Source organism: Pristis pectinata, chromosome 15 (assembly GCF_009764475.1).
Source record: "Pristis pectinata isolate sPriPec2 chromosome 15, sPriPec2.1.pri, whole genome shotgun sequence".
NCBI classification, from domain to species: Eukaryota; Metazoa; Chordata; class Chondrichthyes; order Rhinopristiformes; family Pristidae; genus Pristis; species Pristis pectinata.
Window position 1 is genome coordinate 17884386 of NC_067419.1, and position 10219 is coordinate 17894604.

Here is a 10219-nt window from a genome sequence, read left to right on the forward strand (position 1 = left end):
TGGAGACAAACCCTCAGGGTTGGCATTTTGCAGAATGCAACTGTAGGATGTTGCAAGACACTCAGTATCACTTTAAAAGTTTGTTTTCTACTTGGTTGGACAGAGGGTTGGATTAGCTGGTTTAAACTCCTTCATAATTTTGTCTTTAAACAAATTCAAAGTAACGTCTTTGCAACAGGCTGGCAAGTTAAAAATCACATTCACTTAGGTCAACTGAACCAGACAGAGAGTATTACACTTCCCAGCAGGGTGACATCTCTTCAAAACTGTGTTTGATGGAACAGAAAAATAATAATCACAAACCCATTAGCATCAGCATAAAATGGAATTAACACTTAGTGTTTACTAAAACAGAAACCTTTGATCAGAGCTGTTGAATTTAGATAGCTTCAGTAAATTATTAGTTTCAGCTTTTGGGAGCATACTGTTGAATGTAGCTCTGCATTGCTATTGTAACAGTCCTTTCGGTTTTGACAAGAAGGTGAAATTACTCATTGCAATATTGTAGAAGGGTGTGATTTGATCTTTTAGCACCTGGGTGGTACAGCAGTTAGCATATTGACCCATCACTGCAAGCATACAGGCCTGAATCCAATGGACTGATTGAACTGCAAAGTTAGTGTCATGCGAGTAATGCTTCTGAGCTGGTTTCAATTCATTTCAGGGTGTTCAGAGTTTTCAGTAAAATTCTGATATAGTAACTGCAGACACTGGAGTAGATGCAGCAGGGATGCTGACACTTGCAGACATGGATCTTTTAACAGTTGTGAACTTATTGGCTGGGAGAAATGAGAGCTTTATTCCATTTCCAAACTGACAACAGAGTGCTGAATTGTGATGTTGGGTGCAAAGGTGAAAAAGAATTTCATACTTTAACATTCCTCAAATAACTTTCCTCTAGTGTATCAATATTTTGAATGCTCTTCAATCACTTTGGTTATGTTTGCTATCATGAGTCTTTAATATTAACTGCTGCTGGCATCTAGACAGTTTTTGAACATATATTTTCTTATTACAGCACACAATCTTTTTTCATTCATTGCCCTTATTGTTCAAAAGATGAGGGATTTCTACTAGTGGAGCTGCTCACAAGGAGCAAAGAAGACTGAGAGGATGTTTGATGGAGTTGTAGACGATCAGGATGAACTTAGAAAGGGTAGGTAGAGAGAAGCTGCATTCAGAATTGGATGGTTCATGGACCAGTTTCAAAGTGATGGGAAAAAGATATGGGACAGGGGGTTGGGAGGACAAGTTTTTCTACAAAAGAGTGGTTGTGACTTGAAATTCACTGCACGTAAAAATGCTGGAAACAGATTGAATCAGGGGTTTCAAAAGGGAATTGGATTGCCACTTGAGGAAAATTAATTTGCAGAGTTCTGGGAAGAGAGAAGGTGGAATGAAGCTGATTAGATTATTCAGACAACCAGCATTGACTGGTGGGCTGAAAGATCTCATCTTGTGCTGTAATGATTCTGTGATTCTATTGCTTCCGTCTATTCATGTCTATTCATTATGATTCTTAGTACCTTCCTGGCATTGACCTACTGCAATTCATAGATATCCAGCTTAATTCAATAATGCATATCTGACTAACTCATCATCCCTGGCCCCCAATTCTAAGCCTCACCACACCTCTTCATATTTGGAGGAATATTGGAACAAGGAAGTGGCTCAAGAGGCACATTGCCAACTCAAGTCTGCCCCTATCCAACATCTATTTTAGCCCACCAACTGCACATTTTGCATCTCAACACCCTTTGCAATTTAGACAAACATGCCAAGACATAAGTGACATGATTGGATAACTAGCGATTGGCATCACCTATTAATTAGTTCTTTGCCAGGTACGATTCTGATCACTGCCTGTACATCTACCAAGAGGGTCAATCAGCCAATGAGCCAATCAGCACTCCAAATTAACCTAGGACATAGGTGTAACGTAGACCAAACCATTGTACACATCATGGATGATTGTTGCCTGATTCAATGGCAGGCTTCATGAGCTGCACCTGGTTACCAAGAATGTTATTGCAGGGATTAGGATAGATGCCAATCAGAGACAAATAAAATAAGCTACCCTTATCCACTTCAATGAGTTTCTTTTACCCAAACAGAGCAGTGAGCAGCCTATTCATATATTCTGTCAATGCAACTCCTAGTCAACTGCTGAACAGACCAAATGGAAATTCCCTCTCAAACCTGGTGGATAACATGAAAATCAATTGGGATCTCTGCACATAGGAAATTGGAAAATGGCTGGATACAGAACTCCATTTGGCCCAATGTATCAAGGAATATAATTACTGCAATGTTGATACCAAAAGATTTCTGCTGTCATATGTATTTGTCCTGGAAAATAGAAAACAGCCACAAGTAAGGACTTGTAAGCAATAACGGGAGAACATGTGACGAAATAATTATTCTAGATGAGCATAATTAAATATTGGAATTTAAATTTGTTTGATTTAAAGTTTAACTTCTAGAACATTCAAAAAGAAGCTCCCTCAACAACGAGTTGTAGAATCAGTGACAATGAAAAATATCTGCAGCAATTCAAAGGGGAAAATTAACTGAAGGCAAGCTTTGTGGGAGTCTTGAAAGCAGAAAGACTCATCAAGTAGAATGGTTTTGCAAAGGCATTTTAAATAAATAGAAAAGTGAAAAGGTTTGCAGGAGTTGCAAGAATAATGCTGAGGAGGATAAAGGCAGTGGTCTATAACAGAGCAAAGAAATAAATAAAGTGTATATGATGCCTTCTACCATCTCCTCTTTTAACTCAGTGTTGGCTTCAGAGAACCATCTTTGAGTATATGTTCTGGAATGTAAGTACAAAGTTGTTTATGAAGCCAGAGTCAAAAGACAAGAGGAACCAACAAGGACATAACACTGGAGGAAGTTTAAAAGCAGTTGTAAGTGAGTTATCTTTAAATTCAGTGGAATACAGTGGTCTACTTTGGTAGACTAGAAGCAATTGTGGGAATGAAAAGGAAAGGCTGGTGTATAATATGCTATCAGTTATGGAGGAATTGACTTGTCAAGTTGATGGGAACTGGAGATCTGGAGACCAGTAGGGAGGTCTTTGGAGAAATCATATATTAAGGTCATGAATATGTAAGTTTCAGTGCCATCAAAGAATTACGTGTGAAAATGGGGAGACAAAAATGTGTCCTTGGTGAAATCAGATATGGCCAAGACAAATAATACTGGTGCCAAATTATATTGATATGCCTCATATTAAACAGGTAAAATTGGCAAACATGGTGCACAGGATATCACATGTCAATTGTACATTTCAGTAATATTGCAATCAATTTGCCTAGAGCTGCGATCTACTGTTTATTGAAAAGTTATTGTGATAACATTCTTTAAGTGTAACTGGCTACAAGAAAGTGGTCAGCTATAATTTTCTCATCCTCCCTTCTCGTGGGGAAGGCACCTACCTATCGGGGCAGCTGAAGTCAAATACTCAAAGCCAAGTGGCAAAATTTCTCAAATGACTGCATTTTTAAAAAGAATTGCTTTTCACTGAATGTTGTCCTTAAGGAGACTTATACTGTCATGTTATTGACTTTAATATCCACAGGAACTAAAGCTGACTACCACTTTATTTTGTTGAAGATTAGTATCTGAAAGTGGACTATTCAAAGAGACATCATAAATTAACTCTGATATCCCAAGCATACAGTTATGACTTGATGGTTGATAATGTTTCATTTGACTTTCTTACATTAGTTACACAGTATCAGTCTAAGACAAGGACAATCATGACAAAGAAGTGTGAATACATTGCTTGTGGGTTTAAATTGAACCTTCCTGACTGCCTTTTCCCTCACACATCATACTTAAACTGAAGCCAAGCATACATTACACTGCCAAATCTGAACAGAGGCATATTATTTAATTCATCCTTAATAAGTACCACGATGATACTCAGAGCTCTATTTATTATGTAATGTTAGACACTGACAGTGACTTTCTTACTCCAAGCTATGTTAATATGTAACTTTAGAAACTAAAGTTGTACATCTGTCAGAGAGGCATACATTTTTAGGTTTTGTTTATTTATTCCCTATTGGCAAAATACAGAACACGTTTTTTGACTTCTTCATAATGTATTTCTGTGTATGAAATTTGCTTCAGTTACACAATCTAATGTTGAACAACTGAAATTTATAAAGATGAGACAGAAATAAGAATAAATAGTTACATAACAAGCAGTTCCAATGATATAATGTACAATAGCATTCTGTGTGACCTCATCTGTCAGCAGGTGTGGAAATCATGTGATCTTACAGGGCAATGCACTTCCCTACACTACAGACTTGATCCTAAAAGCCTTAAAAGGTCTTTGAAGGACACACTGCATTTTGTAACAGAAGCCTTTTCACATCTTGGTACATCTTCTTTTCAGATAGTTGGTTATTTGCTCCCTAACCATGAAAAGTTTGGGTATGAAAAACCCAGTCATAGTTTTGGATCCTACGTTCTTCATCACGTCCTGCCAACACCCATCACTCTATGACCACTCCATCCCATACCATTCTCATTTTCACAGCTAGAAAGTAAAGCAAAACTCAAGAGAGATTACAATTCTATCATTCACAGGTAATTTTATTTTGTTTTAACTACATTGTGATAGTAGCAATTTCATTACATCATCGGTATGTACTAAGGAGCAAAGTCATCTGGTTACGATACAGGTGCGGTTTATTTAGATACACCAGTCTACTTGGCAGTCACATACTTACTCCATGTTTAACTCTGGAATTAATATTAAACATCCTCTAGCATTCCAGAGGTCAAAATATTACAATTATTTCATCAGAAATATTCAATGTGAAAGACAAATACAATTCTAAATATTACAATAGGTCAAAGATATATCAGGAAGTTTTAACACTTTGAGCAAAGACTGCACACTAAATAATGAATCATTATTGAAATTGATGTATATTAGAATCATGCCTGCTGAAGCTGTTCATTTTAATACCAGATAACATTCTTGCCAGTATAAAAAGCAACACATTTGTGCAATCTGGCAGTTTCTACAGCAACCAGATAGATAATGTTGTTTCAAACTCACAGACCTTGCCTAATGATTGGGTTATTATGCACCTGTCAGCATTCACAAAGTAACTTCATTGATTTATACAAAGGTGAGTAGGTGCATTTCAACTGTTCAATCCATTCACAACCAACTCACACAGGGAATCTCTGTCTCAAGTCCATTTCAAGACACTTTGCAAAAAGGTTTTCTTGAGGACATCATAACCGTGAAATGAATTCATCTTTTTGGTGAAGCATGATTCACAGCAATGCAAGCAGCCCCTTGCTTAGATTCAATATGAAGCAAAAACAGAAAATGCCATAAAGACTCAACAAGTCAGGCAGCATCTGTGGATAAAGAAATACAGTCAACGTTTCAGGTCTGTGACCCTTCATCAGAACTGTTCTTCGTTACTTCTAACTGTTTCTCTTTCTACAGATGCTGCCTGACTTGCTGAGCTTTTCTAGCATTTTCTGTTTTTGTTTCAGACTTGCAGCATCTGCAGTTTTTGATTTACATTCAGTATGGTCCTGCCTTTGAAGTGCTATCAGAAACAAACTGTTCAACGATAATTGAATTGGAATCATCCCTCACATTCCTTAATTTAATCCACACCTAGTTCTTCAGTCACCAGATTTGTATCTTTTGTGACAGACCTGATTCAGCTTTTCCTGTCACTTCTTGTAACGAATTAGATGTTTTCATTATCTTAATGTAAATTCTCATAATCAATTAGTTTTTAAAAATTACATGGTCTCTTTCTGCAGACATTAAAAATAGAAAATGCTGAAATGTCTGGCAGTGTCTGTGGAAAGAGAAAAAGAGTCAACATTACAGGTTGAAGACCTTTTGTAACCATTGTTTGTTTGTTTGTTCATTCATTCTCCTTCAATTTATACATCCTCCAGACAGGTTAGCTGCCATTAACAAGCAATCACCACCAAGACATCAACTTGGGTCATCTATTTTCTCTTGGCCTCCACATTTCACATACATTTCCTTTGTTTTCCCTACCACCCCCCTTTCTGCAGCTCAAAACATGTCTGGTTTCCATATTTTCCTAATTTTGTTGAACAGTCATCAGCCAGGAACATTAATTCTGTTTCTCTCTGCACAGATACTGCCTGACCTGCAGTATTTCCAGCACTTTCTGTTTCAATTTACATGTTTTCTTTTGCTTTTCTTTCTGTATGTTGCTTGGGATATATCACATTATCCTGTCAACATATTGAACAAAGAATTGTGTGGTGTATTGCATCAAAATGGGGCACGGTAGTGTAGCGGTTAGCGTAATGCTATTACAGCACCAGCAACCCGAGTTCAATTCCCGCCACTGTCTGTAAGGAGTTTGTACGTTCTCCCCATGTCTGCGTGGGTTTCCTCCAGGTGCTCCGGTTTCCTCGCACATTCCAAAGACCTACAGGTTAGGAAGTTGTGGGCATGCTATGTTGGCGCCGGAAGCGTGGCGACACTTGCAGGCTGCCCCCAGACACTCTACGCAAATGATGTATTTCACTGTGTGTTTCAATGTACATGTGACTAATAAAGATATCTTATCTTCTTATCTTACAAGAAAATATCTCTAAAGAATTGATCGCAGTAACAATTATTGACTTCATTAGTCTATGGCAGATGTTGAGTTCACCCAGGTCAAAATCTTCAGGGTCATACTGACGCTGAACAAGGGGCACTTGAACTTTCTACACTGACTGGAAAAGATCAATATAGGTTTATCCTGTGGTACATAGAATATTTACCAAACAATCCTCCTTCATGGTTTAGAAATTCCAAGCATGGAACAGAAGGACTTCCTTTGACAAATATGGAAGATCCAATGAGGTATGGTAAAAATGGAAAATGGTTGCAATGAGGAAAGGTTCTACCCTATCAATGAGTGTGATGGAGAACTATTCAAAGCAACCACATTCCATTACAAAATAATTCACATTATGACTTGGTTTATGTTGTTTTCAAGAAACCAGACTTGTGGTTATTAACTTTAAAATGGTTGGGAGATTCTAGTTGTGTTGTATAAGTCCTTCTATTGCATTAAAGAGGGAAGTTATAGATTTAAAGATTAAGGTAAGCAACTATTCAAGGATATTGCCTATAGAATGTATCCTCACTTGGTCCTTACACCAAATATGCTAATCCAAATAAACAGAATCTGACCATAATGGAAATCAAGGTACATCATACAAGAAAAGACAATGGTCACTCTGGTAACTATGGATCTTAATTTGTCAGTGGTGTACTCTACATCCTCAGGCAATTGAGCAACAGCTATTTTCACAACCATGATTGTATTTTAGAAAAGCAAACAATTGCCACACATCCTTAACCACATGAGCCATATTCTGTGATATGATTGAGAGGACTGTGCACATGTACTAGTGCATTTTTTTAGAGAACTGAAGTGCCCAACATGCTGCATTCTTCTTTCCTGTCTGTTTTAAGGATTCAAACCCACACTGGTCAGTTGTTTAATGCATGAATATTGCCTGGAGGAAAGCATAATAGTGTTTGAGGGAAAAGAAAAGGGTATTAAGTGGAATCTCAGAGTTAAGGTGGCTCTAAGAGGACAAGGAGAGCTGGAGGCCACTGATTGATCTGATACCCTAGTTGGGTAGTCCACAGTAATCCAAAGCATTGCCGTTGCTTAGATAGTTCAGTGAAAGAACCTGGAGATGAACATCAGGCATTCAAGACTTGGGTTCTTTCCTTTTTGCTCCAGTAAAGTCTGTATGTTCCTTTAAAATCCTGAAAGGAAATGAATGTTAATTCAAGGAAACAAACATGCTTGTGGGAAGAACACAAAATATTGACTTGAACAAAATGTCCGAGTGGCTAAATAAAATCCAAAAGTATACATTTCTACATGTAAACTATTAAAATATTATAAGGGCCATTATTTTAAAGCCAGACATTCAGAACATTTTCTCATGTAAAGATTCTTCATTATAATAACAACTTTGGTTTTTCATTATTTCAGGAGCAAAGTCCTGTTAGAAAATAAAATGTCACACCATGTGTAGTTAAAAGGCCTTGCAAATTATTATCCCATTGTATAGTGTACAGATGTTTTTGAAGTGATACCCAGTCTGGCAAATACCCAAACACATTTCAAATTTCTCACTTTATAGAGTGGTAAAGCATACGTTTAGAAACAGTTTTTGGAAAAATGTATTGGCTCACATATATCCCTACTTCTTAAATATTTATGATATACCGGTTGCAAATCAGTAAGACTTCCCAGCTTGTGATAGACCTCATGATCGGTGTAACAGTACTCTCATTGTATCCATCCTTGTAAAACAGTATAGGATAAATGATTGGGCTGCAAAGCTTAAAATTTGGACTCTGGACTCAAAGTTTACCTAACATTTTTGGCACATAAAATTTAATAGGGAATTTTATTTCTCCTGATATACATATGTTCAATATATATCATATCACAGTTTCAAGACAGGAATCCTAACAGTGCATGGAATATGTTGCTGCTGTGCAGAGTTCACCTGACACATAAAAGTATTTTCTGAGATCCACTGGGAATGTTACTCTCATTCCTTTTGGGCACAAGGAAATGTAGGGAGGACAAAATGTTACTTTAAATTATCGTCAAAAATAAATAGCCCATTGTCATTCTGAAGTCACTACCAAGTTGTCATGCAACATTTTAGAAGGGTGAACACTGATATGAAAGAATAGATACAGCAATCCAAAAATCCATTGGAAACTGATGTTTTGAAATGTCACAATAACTTGTCTATCATTCCTTTAACATAGTAAAGGGTTGCAGTGAGCTTCACAAAAACACAAGCAAAATACAGAGCTAAAGGAGAAATTGTTGGCTTAAGGACAGTGTTGGGGTGCAGTGGGGATGGCAACAATAAGTTTATTCAAAAAGTAATTTTGAAGGAAGGTTCTAAAGGACAAGGGTGCACTGCAAGTCTGGGGAGATTTAAGGAGTTTGCATATTCTCCCTGTGACCATGTGAGTTTCCTCCAGGTGCTCTTGTTTCACAGAACACAAAAAGGTAGGGGGAGCGGTAGGTCACCAGGCCCCTCAAGCCTGCCCCACCATTCAATGATCCTGTCAGATCTATGCTGGTCTCATCTCCTCTTCCGTGCCAGTTCCCCATAACCCCCAGTACCTCGACCTTTCAAATATTTATCTAAATCCACCTTAAATATATCTAATGATCTGGCCTCCAGCACCCTCGGGGGCAGAGAGTTCCAGGGATTCACCACCCTCTGAGAGAAGAAATTTCTCGACACCTCAGTTTTAAATGACTAGCCCCTTATTTTGCAGCTATGTCCCTTGTTCATGACTCCTCAACGCTTCAACATCTCCCCTATCAAGCCCCCTTAGGATCTTATATGTTTTAATCAAGTTACTCTTCATTCTTCTAAACTCCAAGGAACACAGACACAAACTGTCTAGCCTCTCTTGATAGGACAACCAAAGGAATTAGCCTGATGAATCTTCTTTGGGCTGCCTCCTATGCTACTACGTATATCTTTTATTTAGGTAAGAAAACCAAAACAGTGCACAGTATTCCAGGTGTAGTCTCAACAACACCCTGTACAATTTTAACAAAACCTCTGTATTCTTAACCTCCAACCCTTTCCCAACAAAGGCCAACATACCATTTGCATGCTTAACTACTTGTTGGATCTGTCTGCTAACATTTTGTGATTCATGCACAAGAACACCCAGCTACCTCTGAACTTCACTGATTTGTTGTTGCATAATCCACCTTTTGATTCCTTCTATCAAAGTGCATGACCTTACAATTGCCCGCATTAAACTTTGTCTACCAATCAATCTATATCCTGTTGCAGAATCACAATGTCCTCATCACTGCGTGCCCCTCCACCTATTTCTGTATCATTGGCAAACCTGGAAACCTTACATTTTGTTCCCTCCCAAATGCCAAAGATGTGCTGGTTGGTAAATAACTGAATACTGTAAATTACCCCCAGTGTAGGTGGATAGTAAGACACTCAGGGTGGCGTTGATGGGGAAGAAAGAAAATAAGTTACAGAGAAATAGTGGGGGAATGGGATTGATGGGATTGCTCTGAGAGCATTGACTCAGTGAGCTGAATGGCCTTCTACTACCTCATAAGAAAATGTGAGAAATCTATGATAATATGAGGAATTGTAAACA

General features: G+C 37.9%; 1 protein-coding gene across 2 annotated transcripts in view; it reads right to left on the minus strand.

Moving 5' to 3' along the window:
• LOC127578636 (ninjurin-2-like) overlaps positions 1-10219 on the minus strand; it is a 223742-nt gene that overhangs the window by 154948 nt on the left and 58575 nt on the right. The window contains exon 3 of one of the 2 annotated variants that reach the window (XR_007957541.1): positions 4612-7807. The exons of the other annotated variant lie outside the window; for it this stretch is intronic. The gene's annotated coding sequence lies outside the window, so the exon portion shown is untranslated. Of the gene's footprint in view, positions 1-4611; positions 7808-10219 lie in introns of those variants that run through there. 2 annotated transcript variants of the gene reach the window in all.